This window comes from Artemia sp. Qi Xiang Cuo, chromosome 2, assembly GCF_049724085.1.
Source record: "Artemia sp. Qi Xiang Cuo chromosome 2, ASM4972408v1, whole genome shotgun sequence".
In the NCBI taxonomy this organism is placed as follows: domain Eukaryota; kingdom Metazoa; phylum Arthropoda; class Branchiopoda; order Anostraca; family Artemiidae; genus Artemia; species Artemia sp. Qi Xiang Cuo.
Genome location: NC_142795.1, coordinates 43889822 through 43910038, shown reverse-complemented (window position 1 = coordinate 43910038; position 20217 = coordinate 43889822). Strand labels below are relative to the sequence as shown.

The window sequence follows — 20217 nt, the reverse complement described above, 5'->3', positions numbered from 1 at the left end:
GAATGAAATGTCTTCTTTGTGTATCCAAGAGGTGAATTCAAGAAAGAGTTTGTTACTTACTTACTTACCAACTTACAATTTTTTCATAATGAAATAATGACATATCCAACAATGGATGTTGATAAAGAATTTATTCATTCTGATACCTAGATTTTGTCAATGTTACCTAATGTGTCTGACAATAGATGTATGTAAATTCCTTTTCTCAAATCTCCGATGTTTTAATATACATTCTAAACTGTTGATATGCTAGCTTACTCTAAAAATAATGAAAATATAACAATGTAATGCATAATATATTTTTAATGAAATAATGCTATGTAGAATATTAATACAAAATTATATTATGACACATAGTCATACAAACATTCACTCTTAAACATCCAGAAACGATGGTCCCATGATATGGAATAGTTTTTACCATGTCTAATGCATTTATCACGATCAGGTATGACCTTAGGTATCCAGTGCGCGAAGAACCTGACCTCGTCTTCAGGACGATGATAAACCCCTTCAAATTTAGGAAACTTAAATTCTTCTAGATTGAAAAGTGGAATCCTAGGGTCACACTTTTGAATTAAAACTTTATCTGTAGGTACATTACCCTTTACATAGAGTGCTTCAACCCCGAAAAAGCTGCAAATTTCACTGAATTCCTCCTGGACATATCTCAGTTCCTGAACACTATTATTAAGTGGTGTAATCACTCTATCGTAGAATCCCAGTTTGTTTATACGATGTAATGTAGTACTCCACAAGCTTTTATCATACTCATACATGTTGTAGTTCACTATCCAATGATAACAGTCAATTTCTCCAAGTTCCATTGACAATAATAAAAATGCACATTCAAATATAACACCACAAGATGATTTTTTCAAACCGATAAATTCTATGTCATAGAGTCCTATCATCTTGGAAGGTATTAATGTACATGTTAAGAAGAGAAATACATCATCAAGCTTTTATACCTTCGCTCAAGGTCGAATGGAGTTATGGCTAAGGGCGATGACTCCTAAAAGCATCTGAATTCATTTTGGGGAGGAGTCACAAAACCCTTAGAATTAATTGCGGGGAGGAGTCATAGAACTCTCGGTATCTTTTGCAAGCAAATTAAGTCTGGAAATTACATTTTTTTTTTATAGTTTCTATATTGTGTATCCAAGAGGTTAATTCAAGAAAGATATTTTGTCATTTTAAGACATGTACAAAAGAAAAAGATAAAAAATAAATAAAGTTGAATAATTTCGAAGTTTAAAAAAAAAATAGTTTGTTTATGAAAAAACAAATTATTGAATTAGAACCAACAGTCCTCATCATTATGAGTATCCAAAACTGGACTTAAGTTTCACATTTGAACTAGAGAATTGTATTTTCCATAATTTTCTTACAAGAAACTAGAGTTTACGGTCAAAAAACTCTTATTAGCTCAGATTTTAAGGAAATAGTTTTATTTTTCGATCCAAAAATATACTTAAGTTTCACATTTGAACCAGAGAATTGTATTTTCCATAATTTTCTTACAAAAAACTAGAGTTTACGGTCAAAAACCCTTAATAGCTCAGATTTTACGGAAATAGTGTGTCTGATAATAGATGTTCGCAAATTCCTTTTCTTACATCTCTGATGTTTTAATGGACATTCTAAACGCTTGATATGCTAGCTTACTCTAAAAAATAATGAACACATAACAATGTAATATTTTTAATGAAATAATGCTATGTAGAATATTAATAAAAAAATATATTATGATACATTATTAATATCAATGATTAACTTTCGACATTTTGAATCTGTTCCATAAAATAGTTCACCATGTTCTCTCTTGATAATGGAGTTATTTTCTTCTCTTAGTTCGTAATCAGTAGAATAATCATTATTCCATTTTGAATCATAGACAATTTTACTGGTGTCTCATGAACAGGCTCAATATGCTTTTAGCAGCCTCTATTTTCTGTCCGTTTTTAAGTTTTGATGTTACTCCTTACTTTCAGTTGAAGAAACGATATTCCAATTCTTGTATTTCACGAAAGAAATTCAAAACGAACTTTGAAAAAGTAAGAGAATGTAACTGTGACAAGGTAAAGCACAACAAAACATTACTGAAATATTCCAACTCTTGCATTTCAATGAAAGAAATTCAAAGTGAACTATGAAAATCAACAGAATGTAACTGTGACAAGGTAAAGCACAACAAAACAATACTGAAATATTCCAACTCTTGCATTTCACGACAGAAATTCAAAATGAACTTGAAAAATCAATAGAATGTAACTGCGACAAGGTAAAGCACAACAAGTCACTACTGAAATTTTCCAACTCTTGCATTTCACGACAGAAATTCAAAATGAACTTTGAAAAATCATGAGAATGTAGCTGTGACAAGGTAAACCACGACAAGACACTACTGAAATATTCCAATTATTGCATTTCACGAAAGAAATTCAAAAAGAACTTTGGAAAATTAAGAGAATGTAACTGTGACAAGGTAAAGCACAACAAAACACTACTGAAATATTCCAACTCTTGCATTTCAATGAAAGAAATTCAAAATGAACTATGAAAATCAACAGAATGTAACTGTGACAAGGTAAAGCACAACAAAACACTACTGAAATATTCCAACTCTTGCATTTCACGACAGAAATTCAAAATGAACTTAGAAAAATTAAGAGAATGTAACTGTGATAAGGTAAAGCACAACAAGTCACTACTGAAATATTCCAACTCTTGCATTTCAATGAAAGAAATCCAAAATGAACTTTGAAAAATCATGAGAATGTAGATGTGACAAGGTAAACCACGACAAGACACTACTGAAATATTCCAGTTCTTGCATTTCACGAAAGAAATTCAAAATAAACTTTGAAAATTTAAGAGAATGTAACTGTGACAAGGTAAAGCACAACAAAACACTACTGAAATATTCCAACTCTTGCATTTCAATGAAAGAAATTCATAATGAACTATGAAAATCAACAGAATGTAACTGTGACAAGGTAAAGCACAACAAAACACTACTGAAATATTCCAACTCTTGCATTTCACGACAGAAATTCAAAATGAACTTCGAAAAATCAAGAGAATGTAACTGTGACAAGGTAAAGCACAACAAGTCACTACTGAAATATTCCAACTCTTGCATTTCACGACAGAAATTCAAAATGAACTTTGAAAAATCATGAGAATGTAGCTGTGACAAGGTAAACCACGACAAGACACTACTGAAATATTCCAATTCTTGCATTTCACGAAAGAAATTCAAAATGAACTTTGAAAAATTAAGAGAATGTAACTGTGACAAGGTAAAGCACAACAAAACACTACTGAAATATTCCAACTCTTGCATTTCAATGAAAGAAATTCAAAATGAACTATGAAAATCAACAGAATGTAACTGTGACAAGGTAAAGCACAACAAAACACTATTGAAATATTCCAACTCTTGCATTTCACGACGGAAATTCAAAATGAACTTCAAAAAATCAAGAGAATGTAACTGTGACAAGGTAAAGCACAACAAGTCACTACTGAAATATTCCAACTCTTGCATTTCACGACAGAAATTCAAGATGAACTTTGAAAAATCATGAGAATGTAGCTGTGACAAGGTAAACCACGACAAGTCACTACTGAAATATTGCAACTCTTGCATTTCACGACAGAAATTCAAAATTAACTTTGAAAAATTAAGAGAATGTAACTGTGACAAGTTAAAGCACAACAAAACACTAGTTAAATGTTCCAACTCTTGCATTTCAATGAAAGAAATTCAAAATGAACTATGAAAATCAACAGAATGTAACTGTGACAAGGTAAAGCACAACAAAACACTACTGAAATATTCCAACTCTTGCATTTCAATGAAAGAAATTCAAAATGAACTATGAAAATCAACAGAATGTAACTGTGACAAGGTAAAGCACAACAAAACACTACTGAAATATTCCAACTCTTGCATTTCACGACAGAAATTCAAAATGAACTTCGAAAAATCAAGAGAATGTAACTGTGACAAGGTAAAGCACAACAAGTCACTACTGAAATATTCCAACTCTTGCATTTCAACGAAAGAAATCCAAAATGAACTTTGAAAAATCATGAGAATGTAGCTGTGACAACGTAACCCACGACAAGACACTACTGAAATATTCCAATTCTTTCATTTCACGAAAGAAATTCAAAATGAACTTTGAAAAATTAAGAGAATTTAACTGTGACAAGGTAAAGCACAACAAAACACTACTGAAATATTCCAACTCTTGCATTTCAATGAAAGAAATTCAAAATGAACTATGAAAATCAACAGAATACAACTGTGACAAGGTAAAGCACAACAAAACACTACTGAAATATTCCAACTCTTGCATTTCACGACAGAAATTCAAAATGAACTTTGAAAAATCAAGAGAATGTAACTGTGACAAGGTAAAGCACAACAAGTCACTACTGAAATATTCAAACTCTTGCATTTCAAAGAAAGAAATCCAAAATGAACTTCGAAAAATCATGAGAATGTAGCTGTGACAAGGTAAACCACGACAAGACACTACTGAAATATTCCAATTCTTGCATTTCACGACATAAATTCAAAATTAAATTATAAAAATCAAGAGAATGTAACTGTTACAAGGTAAAGCACAACAAGTCACTACTGAAATATTCCAACTCTTGCATTTCAACGAAAGAAATCCAAAATGAACTTTGAAAAATCATGAGAATGTAGCTGTGACAAGGTAACCCACGACAAGACACTACTTAAATATTCCAATTCTTGCATTTCGCGAAAGAAATTCAAAATTAACTTTGAAAAATAAAGAGAATTTAACTTTGACAAGTTAAATCACAACAAAACAATACTTAAATATTACAACTCTTGCATATAAATGAAATAAATTAAAAATGAACTATGAAAATCAACAGAATGTAATTGTGACAAGGTAAAGCACAACAAAACACTACTGAAATATTCCAACTCTTGCATTTTACGACAGAAATTCAAAATGAACTTCGAAAAATCAAGAGAATGTAACTGTGACAAGGTAAAGCACAATAAGTCACTACTGAAATATTCCAACTCTTGCATTTCACGACAGTAATTCAAAATGAACTTTGAAATATCATGAGAATGTAGCTGTGACAAGGTAAACCACGACAAGACACTACTGTAATATTCCAATTCTTGCATTTCACGAAAGAAATTCAAAATGAACTTTTAAAAATTAAGAGATTGTAACTGTGACAAGGTAAAGCACAACAAAACACTACTGAAATATTCCAACTCTTGCATTTCAATGAAAGAAATTCAAAATGAACTATGAAAATCAATAGAATGTAACTGTGACAAGGTAAAGCACAACAAAACACTACTGAAATATTCCAACTCTTGCATTTCAAAACAGGAATTCAAAATGAACTTCGAAAAATCAAGAGAATGTAACTTTGACAAGGTAAAGCACAACAAGTCACTACTGAAATATTCAAAATCTTGCATTACAACGAAAGAAATTCAAAATGAACTTTGAAAAATCATCAGAATGTAGCTGTGAAAAGGTAAACCACGACAAGACACTACTGAAATATTCGAATTCTTGAATTTCGAGAAAGAAATTCAAAATTAAATTTAAAAAATTAATAGAATGTAACTGTGACAATGTAAAGCACAACAAAACACTACTGGAATATTCCAACTCTTGCATTGCAATGAAATAAATTCAAAATGATCTATGAAAATCAACAGAATGTAACTGTGACAAGATAAAGCACAACAAAAAACTACTGAAATATTCCAACTGTTTCATTTCAAGGAAAGAAATTCAAAATGAACTTTGAAAAATCAAGAGAATGTAAATGTGACAAGGTAAACCACGACAAAACACTACCGAAGCATTCCAATTCTTCCATTTCACGACATATATTCAAAATGAACAATTCCTATACGACCCATAGAATCCATTTTCGCTAGCAAGTCGGCCCACAGTACAGCAATTTGATATGTGTAGCCTACTGCCAGGAACCAGTGGGGGAATCCTCGCTCGTAATTGCTAATCACCTTAACCCTTTTATCCATCGTCAAGTACATGCTCCAAAAATATTTTATTCAGAGATTTCACGTTAAAAAATTATCCAATCACTAAACACCCCTTTTTTGCAAATGTCAATCAATGAATTCCGATTGTAAAAGCCTGTTTAATCATGTTACCTACCCCACAGTACAGCAATTTGATATGCGTAGCCTACTGCCAGGAACCAGTGGGGGGGATCCTTGCTCGTAATTGCTAATCACCTTAACCCTTTTATCCATCGTCAAGTACATGCTCCAGAAATATTTTATTCAGAGATTTCACGTTAAAAAATTATCCAATCACTAATTACCCCTTTTTGCAAATGTCAATCAAACGCCAAGGAACGTAATCTCCCCGAACACGTCAAACTGTTTCCACAGACTTCAAAAATGGAACTGTGGATAACACATGGGTGATTGACAGCTTTCCCTAAAAAACCATTCCTAATAATCAGTCTGGTAATCTGCCTTGGAAAGGTGCCATGGAATGTGGAATTCCTATAGGGGCATGCAAATAACATGGAGATTGCTATTGGGGCATGCAAATCCAGACGAGGCACCCTACTCACCTTCTGCTAACAGCTTGGACGCTCTGTCTCAGACAGCAGTGCCAGGTTTGTTTGGTCGGCCGGAGCATCCAGTAAGCACTTAACACTTCCCAGTACCTTAGGGTGTCAGTTCAGACAGAATTTAAATTTGTTTCCATGCAGTCTAATCGAATCGGTTCATGAGAATGTGGAGGGGTGAGAATTTCCCCCCTTTTTTAAAATAAAGATACACAAAATTATTTTCAAAATTCAGAATGGATGCTTTTTCAATATTTTTTCTGCTAAATGAAGATACACAAAATACAACTCTCAAATTTAGGGAAGCAATTGCAAGCCCTCTCCCCCTTCCAATTGGCGTGACTATTGGAATTCTTTCTTCCTGAGATTTTCCATGGTATTAGCAACCACGGATATTTGTAATTCATTGGTGAATTTGTATTTAATTTTTACCGTTTTTAATATTTAAGGATGTTTTAAATTGTTCTCTCTAGGTCTGATGCTAGTATTGAAATCTATCCCAACCTGAGTCCAAAAATCTAAATTGAAGTTAAAAATTTTAACCAATTGAGTACATATTTCCCAAATAGTAGTTTCTTCTAAGTCGGTATTTAGGGATTTTTTAGGTAGCTCATTACGAATCCGAGGCTGCATACCAATATAGCAGTCTAAAAATCAAAACACATATTTTTTTCCTGATTTTCGAAAAAAGGGGGTAACACCCCCCCTAAAAGTCAAGTGATCTTAATGGAAATCCCACCATCAGATTCAGCGTATCGAAGAATCCTACTATAAAGGTTTCAAACGCCTATCTGCAAAAATGTGGAATTTTTTATTTTTTGGCAGAGGTATTTTTTCCCAGGGATAATCGTATCGACCCAGTGGTCTTAGAATATCAGGAGAGGGATTATTTGAACAAAAATTAATTTTCTAGTGCCTTTTTTAAGTGACCAAAAATTGGAGGGCAGCTAGGTCCCCTCCCCTGCCCCTTTTGTCCCAAAATCGTCCGATCAAGCCATTTTGTTCATCATCGTTGAAAGACGCAATAACTATGCCTTTGGGTATAACATGACTCTCCACAGCCCCAGGAGAAAGGTCTCTTAGTTATAAAGTTATAAAATTTGCCCATTGTTACGCATAGCATTTGTTATTGGGATGTATGCATACCTTTTTGGGTGGAGAGGGACAAAATTTCTGCTGGGGGTTTTTCCACAGGGGAATTTTCCATGGGGAGGGAACTTTTCAGGGAAAGTCATACACTGTGGGAATCTGCCAGAAGTCTTATACAAAATTCTTTTTATATGCCTTGCTTTCTCTTTTCCGTCTCAATTTTACGCACGGAGTGGTTAAGAGTAATTGTCTGGGGTAAATTTTCACCAGGATTGAATTGTCTGGAGGATATCTCCGTGGGGAGGAGGTTTCTCCGTGGAGCTGGGGCCAGATTTCCTGGCATTATTTAAAAAACGATCAGAAATTAAATAAAAAAACAAGTTTATTCAGCAGAAAATAAGGAGCAACATTAAAACTTAAAACAAACATAAATGATTACGTATATGAAGGGGGTTGTCCCCTCCTCAATACCTCTCTCTTTACGCTAAAGTTATTTAGTACTTTTAAAAATGCGTCTTTTTGTTCTAATTAAATAGCCCTTTTATCTCAGGAGTCATTCTCAAAGAATTGGGACAAAATCCAAACTTTAGCGCAAAGAGCGAGGCGTTGAGGAGGAGGTAACCTCCTTCATATACGTAATAATTTCTGTTCGTTTTAAGTTTTAATGTTGCTCCTTAATTTCAGTTGAAAAAACTTGTTTTTTTTATTATTTAATAGGATCTAAAACTGGGACAGTTGTTTGTTAAATTCGGTACCTACAGGCGACTCAAGTCAGGATGGCAGCTTGCTAATTCAGGCGATCTAAGAAATCCAATAAATTGGATTTCAGTTCTAACATTTTTTCTTTTAATACAGTTCCGAGGTTTTCAGTTCTAACATCTGCTTAAAGGTTCTCAAATATGCTGATTACAATAGTGTGTTCTCCATCCAGATTAATTTTCCTTTTTTTTTTAGTTTTGGGAGGACCCTCTCATTTTCTAAGACTATGCGAATACTCTTACGCTAATAGCTGTTGATGGAAATTTTTTAATTTAGTGCACTTTACCTACTGCGAATCATCATGAAAGCTAGGTTATTCCAATGTATATAATTGTGTCATTTTTTTGTAAGAATTTGGGTTCTTTTTGGCACGGGTCGCTCTTGATCTACAGTTCATTACCCAAAACGGTTTGACCTATATGTCCTTGAGGCATTTTTCAAAGTCAATATTTAAAGAACAAATGGAAAAAGCTTTAATCTGAAAAGTAGGCGGTGCATATCATTGTACTAGTTGAAATATTTGAAATAGTAAACTGCCCTCTGACAATTTAAAATATAATATTAATGACAAATTTACGCTGTAACACAGTCGGTTGTAACATATATGCCATTACAGAATAGCACATTTAAATCAATTATTGCTCCATTACGTCAAAGAAACCAAATTATTTTTACTTTTACATGTATAGCTTCTGACAAGTTCAGAGCACGGGTTAATCATGCAATTGTGGTAATTTCCAAGGCAGTTGCAAGTCATTTCCAAGCATATTGGCAATATTCGAACAACTCCAATAAAAAATTCTTGGCAAAATATGAATAAATGCCACAGTACCTGTAGGGAGAGAGATGCGACGTTTCCGCACAAGATTCAAGATACTCGTAGAAAAACTCGATAAAAATCCAAGATCAAGTCATTCACGGCCTAGTTCCTAAACTGAAATTTCCACCTGCTCCACTGAACTGCTCCTGAGAGACTACTGTGCTTGGAAATGTTCCAGAGACCAAGATCCCAGCCTCCTATTCAAATAATCTGATTTGATTCGTGGTGCGCTCGGAAACCTACTAAATTTAACCGAATAGTCGGGAAAAGCAAAGTCCCAAGGAAAGTCCCTTGGTCACGACTTCTTAAGAGCTTAGAGGTTTAGTACTCCATTAAACTAGTGTTTACGTACAAAGACGCGTGCCGGTTTTTATTATGATTAATTTTAAATCTTTTTCCACAAGATAAGTTTTTCAAAGAAAAGTAAAGAGCTCCACTAAGGCAAGGCAAGAAGGGGCAAAAATAAAGTCAAACAATCTTCTAGTATGGGTTGCTATTTGTATGCTGGAGAAACTTTTTCAACAATTTTCAATCCTGACCCAAACAGTATTTTTCAATTTAATTATATAGCTTCTGAAATTGACCTGAAAAATTAAGCTTAAAAGATTCTATCTATGCTCTTTGACATTGAGGATGACACTCCCCCAAAAGTTCTCAGGGTAAGGGTTGTAAGTTATGCTCTGGGGGCATACAAGGTTTTTATTGAAAGCTCTGTCGTAGAAAATTGAAAAAGGGCTCATTCGATTTGAAATTCAAATGGCTAGTGCCATTTTTAACAGTCGAAAGTAATTGGAAGGCAACTAACCCCCTTCTCACGCCAACCTTTCCCCCAAACACATCCAATCAAAAATTTTAGATAGCCATTTTGTTCAAAGTAGTTAAAAGTTCGTGATATTAGGTATTTGGGGATAATAACCCCCTCAGAGCCCTCGGGACAAGGTTTGTAAGTTATACCCTGGGGGCATATAAGGTTTTTATAGATAGTGATGTTGTAGAAACTTCAAAAAGGGCTCATTCGATTGAAAATTAGAAGGGCTTGTGCCCTTTTTAATATTCAAAAGTGATTGGAGAATAACTAACACCCACCATTTCCCCAAACACATCCAATCACAATTTTCAGATAGCCATTTTGATCGACGCAGTTAAAAAGTCCGGAAATTATGTTTTTGAGGATGACACTCCCCCCCCCACATCCCTCAGGCCAAGGGCTGTAGGTTGTGTCCTGGGGGCATATAGGGTTTTTTTTATAGAAAGCGTTGTTGTAGAAAATTGAAAAAAGAATCATTCGACTGAAAATTGAAGCGGCTACTGCCCTTTTTAAAAGTCGAAAGTGATTGGAGGGCAAGTAACCACCCTCATACGCCCAACCTTTCCCTATACATATGCAATCAAAGTTTTGAGATAAGCATTTTATTCAATGGAGTTGAGAGATCTAGAAATTATGTCTTTAAGGAAGACAATCCCCCCACAGCCCTTAGTGTAATGGTTGTCAGTTATGCCCTGGGGGCATATGAGGTTTTCATTGAAAGCATTTTCGTAGAAAGTTCAAAAGGGCCAGAACCCAATTTGCACTTTACTGTAAAAATACAAATGAATGTGAATTGTCAGTTTAATATACATACGCTGATATTTAGTAATCAAAATGTTAATATTATTTGTTTTATTGAAGTTATTCAGGTAAAAACATTTATATTTTTTCAGTAAAGTGCAAATTATGTTCTGGCCTTGGGAAGGCATAGGGGTTTTGAGCCCTACTCATATTAATATCTGCTCGTTTTGAGTTTGACTCGGTTATTTATTTTAATTTCTGTTCGTTTTGGGTTTCATTTATTTATCGATGCTGATTTGTGATAGTTTCACGCTTGGTAGATTATTTGATTTGATTTTTGCTCATTTTGGTTTAATGGAGTTCTTTGCTTTTTTTTGAAAAACTTATTTTGTGGAAAAAGTTTTTTTTTAATTAATATATAGAAAGGGTGATGGTATAAATTTCGAAGGAGGCTCATTGGATTGGTAATCAGAAGTTCTAGTCCTCTTTTTAAGATTCAGAGTGATTGAAGGGTGGAAATCCTCCCCCCACACCTCAAAAATCCTCCCCCCTTTTTAATCGTCAAAAGTGATTGGAGGGCAACTAAACCCCCTCCCACGCCCACCCTTTCCCAACACCCATCCAAACCAAATTTTTAGACAGCCAATTTGTTCAACGTAATTGAAAGGTCCGGAAATTATGTCTTTGATGATGCCAGCCTCCCCAGAGCCCTCAGGGAAAGGGTTGTAAGTTATGCCCTCGTGGCATATAAGGTATATCTATAGAAAGGGTGATAGTATAAAATTCAGAGGGGGCTCATTGGATTGGTAATCAGAAGTTTTAGTGCCCTTTTTAAGATTCAAAGTGATCAGAGGGTGGATACCCCCCACACGTCGTATTTTCCCAAAACGCACGTGGTAGAAATTTTGAGATGGTCATTTGTTGTAAAAGAAACTTCGAAAACGGTTCATTCTATTGGAAATTGAAAGAGGCAGCACCCGTTTTAATGTTCGAAAGTGATTGGAGGGCAACTAACCCCCCTCCCATGCCCACCTTTCTCCAAACACATCCAATAAAATTATGAGATAGTCATTTTGTTCAAAGTAATTCAAGGGTCTGGAAATTATGTCTTTGAGAATGAACCCCCCCCACCCCTCACAGCCCTCAGGGCAAGGGTTCTAAATTATGGCCTGGGACATGTAAGGTATATGTAGAAAGGGTGATCGTATAACCTTTGGAGGGACAAATTGGATTGGTAATCAGAAGTTCTAGTGTTCTTTTGAAGATTCAGAGTGATCAGAGGATGGATACCCCCCTCCACACCTCATATTTTCCCGAAATGCATCTGATTTTAATTTTGAGATGGCCATGTCGTAAAAACTTCAGAAACAGCTCATTCGGTTGGAAATTGAAAGGGCCAGTGCCCTTTTCAATAGTCCAAAGTGATTGAAGGGCAACTAACCCCCCTCCCACGCTCACCATTTCCTCAAACACATCCAATAAAAATTTTTAGATAGCCATTTTGTTTAACGTAATTGAAATGTACGGAAATTATGTCTTTGAGGATGGGAACCCCCCTCCCACAGCCCTCAGGGCAAGTGTTGTAAGTTATGCTCTGACGGCAAAGTAAAATGAATTTTTCAAATTTTGAAAATCACGTACAAGAATGCTCTAACTATCCAGGAAAATATTCCAAATGTCCTTATTTTTGTCAGTTAAGTTGGTTAAGGTGGAAAGTGCAAGCAGCTGCATATCATAGCGTTTAATTAAACAGTTCGTGGTAACGAACTGTAAGTAAGGAGCGACCCGGCTCAATGGTAACCGAAACTCTAGCAAAACGGGTATTGATAACAATAGATACATCAAAAGAATCAAATTCTAATGCTGATTTCAAATATATAAGTTTCATCAAGTTTAGTCCTACCCATCAAAAGTTACGTGTCTGAGAAAATTTGGCTGATTTTTGAAAAAAGGGGAGAGACCCCCTAAAAGTTATAGAACCTTAATGAAAATTAATAAAAGATTCAGCGTATCAGGATACCTAATTGCAGACGTTTCAAACATCTATCTGAAAAAATGTGGAATATTGTATTTTTTGGCACAAGATACATCAGGGGGGCGTGTTTATTTGTTTTTTTTTTCCCATGAGTATTTGTGTTACCCCAGTGTCCTAGAATATCACGAGAGGACTCATTGGAACGGAAATCAAAAGTTCTAGTGCCCTTTTTAAGTGACCAAAAAAATGGAGGGCAACTATGCCCCCTCCCACGCTCATTTTTTCCCAAAGTCACCCGATCAAAATTTTGAGATAACCATTTTGTTCAGCATGATCAAAAATATGATAACTATGTCCTTTAGGATGACTTAATCCCCCGAATTCCACGGGGAGAGGGCTGAAAGTTATGAACTTTATCCAATGTTAACATATAGTATTGGTTATTGGGAAGTATACAGTCGTTTTCAGAGGGATTTTTTCTTGTAGTGGGAGGGGGGTTGTGGTTTATGTGGGAGGATCTTTCCATGAAGGAGGTTTTCTTGGGGAATGGAACATTGCTATGAAGGGGGCGCCGGATTTCCCAGCATTATTTAAGAAAAAGATCGGAAGTTAGATAAAAAAACAACAAGTTTTTTAAATGAAAGTAAGGAGCAACATCAAAACTTAAAACGAACAGAAAATATTACTTATATGATTGGGTTCACCCCCTAGTCAATACCTCGCTCTTGAAGCCAACCTCGCACCTCGCTCTCAAGATTTTTTAGTACTTTCATAAGAGCTATTTATTCTAATTAACGGCCTTTGTGATTAAGGGTCATTTTTAAAGAATTGGAACAAAATTGGAAATTTAGCTTAAAGAGCAAGATATTGACTAGGGTGTGAACCCCCTAATATACGTATTAAAAATATATGAATATAGAAGTTCGTTACGTAAGTTAATTCGTAAGTTAAGTATATTTATTACCGATAAAAACGTTCGTAAATTAAATTAAACAAGTTTCGAGAAAGTCATTTAACCAAAGAAAAGTAAAATTAATATGCAAATTTTGTTTTAATTATTCATGTACGGTGAGCCAAAATCAAAACCTGCATTAACTCAAAAACGTTCAAAAATTAGATTAAGAAAAACAAGTTTTTTTAACTGAAAGTAAGGAACGACGTTAAAACTGAAAACGAACAGAAATTATTCCGTATATGAAAGGGGCTGTCCCCTGCTCAACGCCTCGCTCTTTACGCTAAAGTTTGACTTTCTCATAACTCTATTTTTTTTAAACAACAAAAAACTTTAGCGTAAAGAGCGGGGCGTTGAGGAGGGGACAGCCCCTTTCATATACGGAATAATTTCTGTTCGTTATAAGTTTTAACGTCGTTCCTTACTTTCAGTTAAAAAAGTTTTTTTTTATTTAATTTAAACAAAGCTCGGAGCTGTATAAATGTACTGCTGTGAAACTACAAATTTGTAGTTTAGGCACACTGGCATCGCCAGTATTAGGTGGCATGTTTTTCCAGCTATACAACATTTTCAAATAATTTTTAGGGTATGTATAACGGGCTTCATGGACCACAAATGGGACGCAGGTTACATTTTGAAGACTCTCTAGTAGTTAGAACAGATATTTCAACCTTTAAAAAACGAAAAGTACGTTAAAAAAGAAAAAGAGATATATGAATTGTAATAAATTGTTTACGCTAATCTTTCCACTGTAACATATCTTTTTATTCCTTGCCAAACTTCAGAAATTTGTTTTTATAGTTTAACTATAAAATGTATTTATCTATTTTATACTTCTTAACCTATTAAGCATAGCATTTATAATATTTTCCTATTGATATCATTTACGCTATTTTTTTTTATTTCTCAAGTTAGTTGAACGTTTTACCTGCATTCGGTTCAACACTCCAGAATTTAACACTCTAAATTTTTTGGAAAAACTCCACTAGAAAACGTTTTGCATCACAGATCCCGAATCAGCTCCCCATTTCACGGGTCTGAAAATTGTTATGGAAAATATCCTAGGGAATAGTGTAAAACGCCCACTGTAAAATTTTCTCGTTCAATTTCCTTTCAAGTTCAATTTTCAAAGAACATTCCATTTCAAGTTCGAAGCTAAACCCTGGAAGCTTAAAACAAAATTTATCCTATAGTGTTTTTACATTACGTTTACTTATAAAGATTGATAGGAAATGGTCAACATTTATTTTAAAGAATATTTCTATTTATGTTATTCCGGGACGACCCTTATACGCTGGGTTAAGGCTCAATCCTCAGAGGTCTATTGATCGACTATTCAATACTCTACAGTATTTCAATTCACTTCTTTACCAACTCATAATATTCCGAAGAACCTTAAGGAATGTTTGATTTTAAGTTAAAATGCATATGTTTCAACATATAGTTTCCTTTTGCATCAGCATTCCAGTTGCCTGGTCTATTCCAAACATCGTACCTGCAATTCCGTAACAAACCTTCCGAATTGACATCTAATTATCAATTTATCCGGATCAGGTTTGTTCTGGTATTTTGCTATTGCAGTTCATCCCGATCTCTATCATTTGTGAATCATCCGTAGAGCAAATTATCGCGTTGCTAATATAGAACAGCTTTATCAGTTTCCATTTCAGTCCGTTTCTATCCCTGTTCTGTTTTTTTATTAGATACATTATGGCTATCCGGAACTGCTTCTCAGGTTTGACTAATGTGATAATATTGTCCTTATGCATCTACAGCTGCTTGCAATTGAGAATATTTACTTGCAGGTGTCAACACAACTCTTTAATTTGTCCATATCTTATCTGCTGCCTGTTTGTCCATTAAACATTACTCTGCAGTCTGACAGCCTCTTTTTACTGCTTCTTCCTTTAGAAAATTTTCTGTGGGTCGCAGTCCTAGCATTAACTCTATGGCAGGCGTAGCCATTACACGGTATGCTGGCGTTATCATTAGACATGCTAGCCTTTGTACCCTTATTAAAGGGTTAGTGTGGCGCTTTGTTGGAGTCAAAGTGACTCGAACCACTGCTCCATATGACATAATCGGTCTGATTACCATATTGTTTAGATACACTGTCTTATTTGGAGCCAAACCTTAGTTCTTACCTGCCATTCACTGGTACTCGATTAAGGAAGCTGTAGCTTTCTATGCCTTCTCTTTACAGTGAGCTGTCCTGCTTAACTGACAGTCTAATTTGACATGTTGTTTCAGGGAAATTGGACGGTAATATGTTTTTAAAATCGAAAGGATCTTGCTATTTCTTTTTTTTGCAAAAATTACTACTTCGCTATTTGCTGGAGCTAAGGTAGCTTGTGCTTTGTAACCATGTTTGTCACCATCTTTGTCTCTAAAGGGATAATCAAACATTTTCCTCTCATAGGGATACTAAGTCATCAGTATAAGTCTGAGAAAGTCCGAAATCCTAATTTGATGAACTTGGTAGATTATTCATAACAAGATGTTACAAATACGGAAAGCTTAGTCCCCACTATGGGCAACTTTTATCAACAGTTTTGGTTTGTTTTTTTCTCCTTTCACCTCTACAACTTCTTTTCGATTTCTGAGCATATTGAAGTTTCGTTCCCGGATGTGCTGATCTATTCTTCCTTCCTACATAGAAGGAATTGGAGATTGGAGATAGAAAGATTGGATTTTGGAAATTTTGAGAAGCAGCTGTTACTTAAATATAAATAATATTGGAAAGTTTGTCCGGGTAGGTTTGAGGTATCGTGATGACTTTCTTAAATAATCAGTTTTAGTGTCTTTTTAGTCTGTGTTTTGTTGCTGTATTTTTTCGCTTGTTTTGTGTATATCGTCATGGCTCATTTGGGCTTATGAGAATAAATCTATCAATCTATCTATCTATCTATCATAGCAAACTTTATGCCTTTGAAAGTGGCATTGTCGAATACACTTTCTATATCTACAATATACCAAGCGCATATTTTTACTTTCAAAGGCTTGCTCTACTCGCAACACAAATCAGTGTATTGTACCTTCCGTGAAGTTTTCTACTTTAAACCCTGATGGGTTTCAGAAACCGTAGTTTTGGTGTCTGGGCTACATATCAGGTACTAATCACGTTCCATCACTTTCAATTTAAAAGACTTTCAATTTTAAAGTGATCGTTCTAACTGACCGAGGGTGGCAGCGAAGACTCTTGAGGAATTGGTCCAGAAAGCAAACAGAGCTCTGCAAGGGTTGAGTGACTTTGTAGGCATTAGCTTACTTAGCATTAACGCGGCAAAGAGTAACTATATTCTGTTTAGTCGGACTGGTGTATCCCCAAATCTTCCCAGTGAAATGGCAATAAATGATGAATCACTAAAGGTGTCTAAGGAAGTGCGGTACCTAGGTTTTATACTCGGTCCAAACATAAGCTGGGGAAAACATGCTAATGTGGTGGCGTGTAAGGTAGCGTGTAGCCTGGGGATTTTAAGAGGTTTTCAACATTCTCATATTTTAGTTCTTTTATACCATTCTTTGATTGCGCCGTATATAAATTATGGATGTATGATTTGGGGTAGTAATTTTACGTGCAATTTTAAACGAGTGCAGATTCAGCAAAATAAAGTAGTGAGATTAATTGGTAAGTATGATACAGGAGTTTTAAGTAGAGTCGATTTTTTAGGAAACTTAGGATTTTGAATGTAGGTCAGATTAGAGATTTTCAGATTTGTATTTTTGTGTTTCAGAGTTTGAATGGCTTAGCGCCTGATGTTTTTAGTAATTTTTTTTTGTTTTAACTCATTTTATCATGGACATGCTACGAGAAATGCTGGAGACCTGGTAAGTGAGCCAAGAAGTACGGTTCGTTCTAGCCATGTGGCAAGGCACTCGGGTCCGGTGGTCTGGAATACTTTTCCAGACTCAATTCGAGAAGTGGAAACTGGGCCGCAATTTAAAAACCGGTTAAAGAAGCATATCTTTGCGGGAGGTTGGTGAGTGTGGGGCTAGAAGACGAGAGAGGAAAAAATTAAGTAATTTTGGTTTTTGTTCTGTTATTAATATATTCGTTTTATTATATTATTTTTTTTTATTATTTATTTATTTTTCTTCTTATTGTTATTATTATTTTTTTCATAATTTATTATTCAGTAATTATTATTATAATTACTCTTTTTTTATTGTTCTTTATTTGTGTTTATTTCAGTGATGATTTGGTTAGTTTTATAATTTATAAATGTGTACTGGTTGCGTTTTTCAAGCATATATGTGCTTTATTTGTAACCGGTCGTCAAGCCGGCATGAATCATTTTTAGTAAAGTTGTTGAATCTTGAATCCTGTCCGAGGAACATAGCCCAAAGTGAGGCTTATTTTAGCATCTCAATGCAAAGGTTTTTATATTTGCCCACCGCTTTTGGAACACTGTGGAATATACCCAGTCTTCTCCAAGGGCTTAACATGGTTGAAAATCGATAGCTCTTTGGATAGACAAAGATAAAAACACTTGAAATTCAACAACCGAAAATTCGAGAAGGATTCCATTATGCATTAAATACTATGAATTCCAAAATAAAGGTTGAATACCAGAATTAGAAAATGAAATATTTCAGTTACATCCGAGCATATGTTTACATAGCTTGTTAGTGCTCTTCCAAACAGTTCGTGGTAGCGAACTGTAAGTAAGGAGCGACCCAGCTCAATAGTAACCGAAACTCTAAAAACGGAGTTTTGATACCAATAGATACATCAAAAGAATCAGATTCTTATTCCGATTTCAAATATATAAGTTTCATCAGGTTTAGTTTGACCCATCAAAAGTTACGCGCCTGAGAAAGTTTGCCTTATTTTCGAAAAAAGGGGGGAGCAACCCCTAAAAGTCATAGAACTTCAATGAAAATCACACCATCAGATTCAGCGTATCAGAGAACCCTCTAGAAGTGTCAAGCTCCTATCTGCAAAAATGTGGAATTTTGTATTTTTTGCCAGAAGAAAGATCACGGATGCATGATTATTTGTTTGTTTTTTGTTTTGTTTTTTTTCCTAGGGGTGATCGTATCGATCCAATAGTCTTAGAATATCGTGAGAGGGCTAATTCGAATGGAAATTAAAAGTTCTAGTTCCCCTTTTAAAGTGACCAAAAAATTGGAGGGCAACTTGGCCCCCTCCAACACTCATTTTTTACCCAAAGTCACACAATCAAAATTTTGTGACAGCGATCTTGTTCAGCATAGTCGAAACTTTAATAAACATGTCTTTGAGGATAATTTAATGCCCCATATTTCCTGGAGTACGGGATGCACGTTATGAACTTTCACCATTCTTCACATATAGTATTGGTTATTAGTCGGAGGAGGGCGTTACGGGGTTGATCTTTCCATGGAAGATATTTCCTTAGGGGAAGGGACATTTCTATGAAGAGATTGCCGGATTTTCCAGCATTATTTAAAACACGATCAGAAATTAGATAAAAAAACAAGTTTTTTCAACTGAAAGTAAGGAGCAACATTAAAACTTAAAACGAACAGAAATTATTACTTATATGAGGCGGTTTGCCCCCTAGTCAATACCTCGCTCTTTACGCTAATGTTTTTTTTAGTACTTTCAAAAGAGCCATCTATTCTAAATAACCAGCCTTTGTGATTCAGGGGTTTGTGATTAGAACAAAATTCAAACTTTAGCGTAAAGAGTGAGGTATTGACTAGGGGGACGAACTCCCTAATATATGTAATAAAAACATACGAATATAGAAGTTTGTTACGCAAGTTAATTCGTAAGTTGAGTCATAGCAAAATTACGAGAAAGCCATTTAGCCAAAAAAAATAAAATTAATATGCAAATTTTGCCTTAATTATTCATGTACGGTGAGCCAAAATCAAAGCTGCATTAATCCAAAAACGTTCAGAAATCAAATAAAAAGTTTGGCTCTGTCTCACAGCTTTATTTTTTAAAACAATAAAAACTTTAGCGACAACTCTAGCGCTGCCCATTTAAAGAGTCTAATGCCTCCATGCTTATTTTTATAGTTTCTCTTCACCCCAGACACTTCATATGAAAGGGATGGTCATAGATACTTCAGAGTGGGCTCCCGTTACCCCCCTAAGACATTTAAATTTTGATATGACCGTTTCGGTCAAAATAGTGGAGAGGCTCTATAAACATGCTTCTGGGGATAGTATAACCTCCACAACTCCTAGGACAAGGACCGCAGGTAATGCAAATTGGCAATTGCTTTCACATATATTTTCTTGTTGTAAAAGGGGGGCTGGCTCTATGTTGGTTGTGCGATTGCCCCAAAACTTGAAGAGACCGTTCTGTTGGTCAAAAGAATCAACTGTTTTGTTCTCAGAGGAGCGAGGTTGGGGACTGGGAAATGAGCCAAATAAATTCTCCCATGACCAGATTGATACTTAAATCTGTAAGTCCTTGGACCAAGAGGAACTAATGTACGAAATAAAAT

General features: G+C 35.0%; 1 protein-coding gene across 8 annotated transcripts in view; it reads right to left on the bottom strand.

The window, feature by feature from the left end:
- The window catches only part of LOC148955263 (CUGBP Elav-like family member 1), a 291118-nt gene that overhangs the window by 259875 nt on the left and 11026 nt on the right, over positions 1–20217 (bottom strand). For 6 of the 8 annotated variants that reach the window (XR_016142940.1, XR_016142941.1, XR_016142939.1 and 3 more), the window contains exon 1: positions 9311–9468. The exons of 1 other annotated variant lie outside the window; for it this stretch is intronic. The gene's annotated coding sequence lies outside the window, so the exon portion shown is untranslated. Of the gene's footprint in view, positions 1–9310; positions 9469–17599; positions 17620–20217 lie in introns of those variants that run through there. One more of the 8 variants, XM_089101248.1, reaches the window with a different exon arrangement.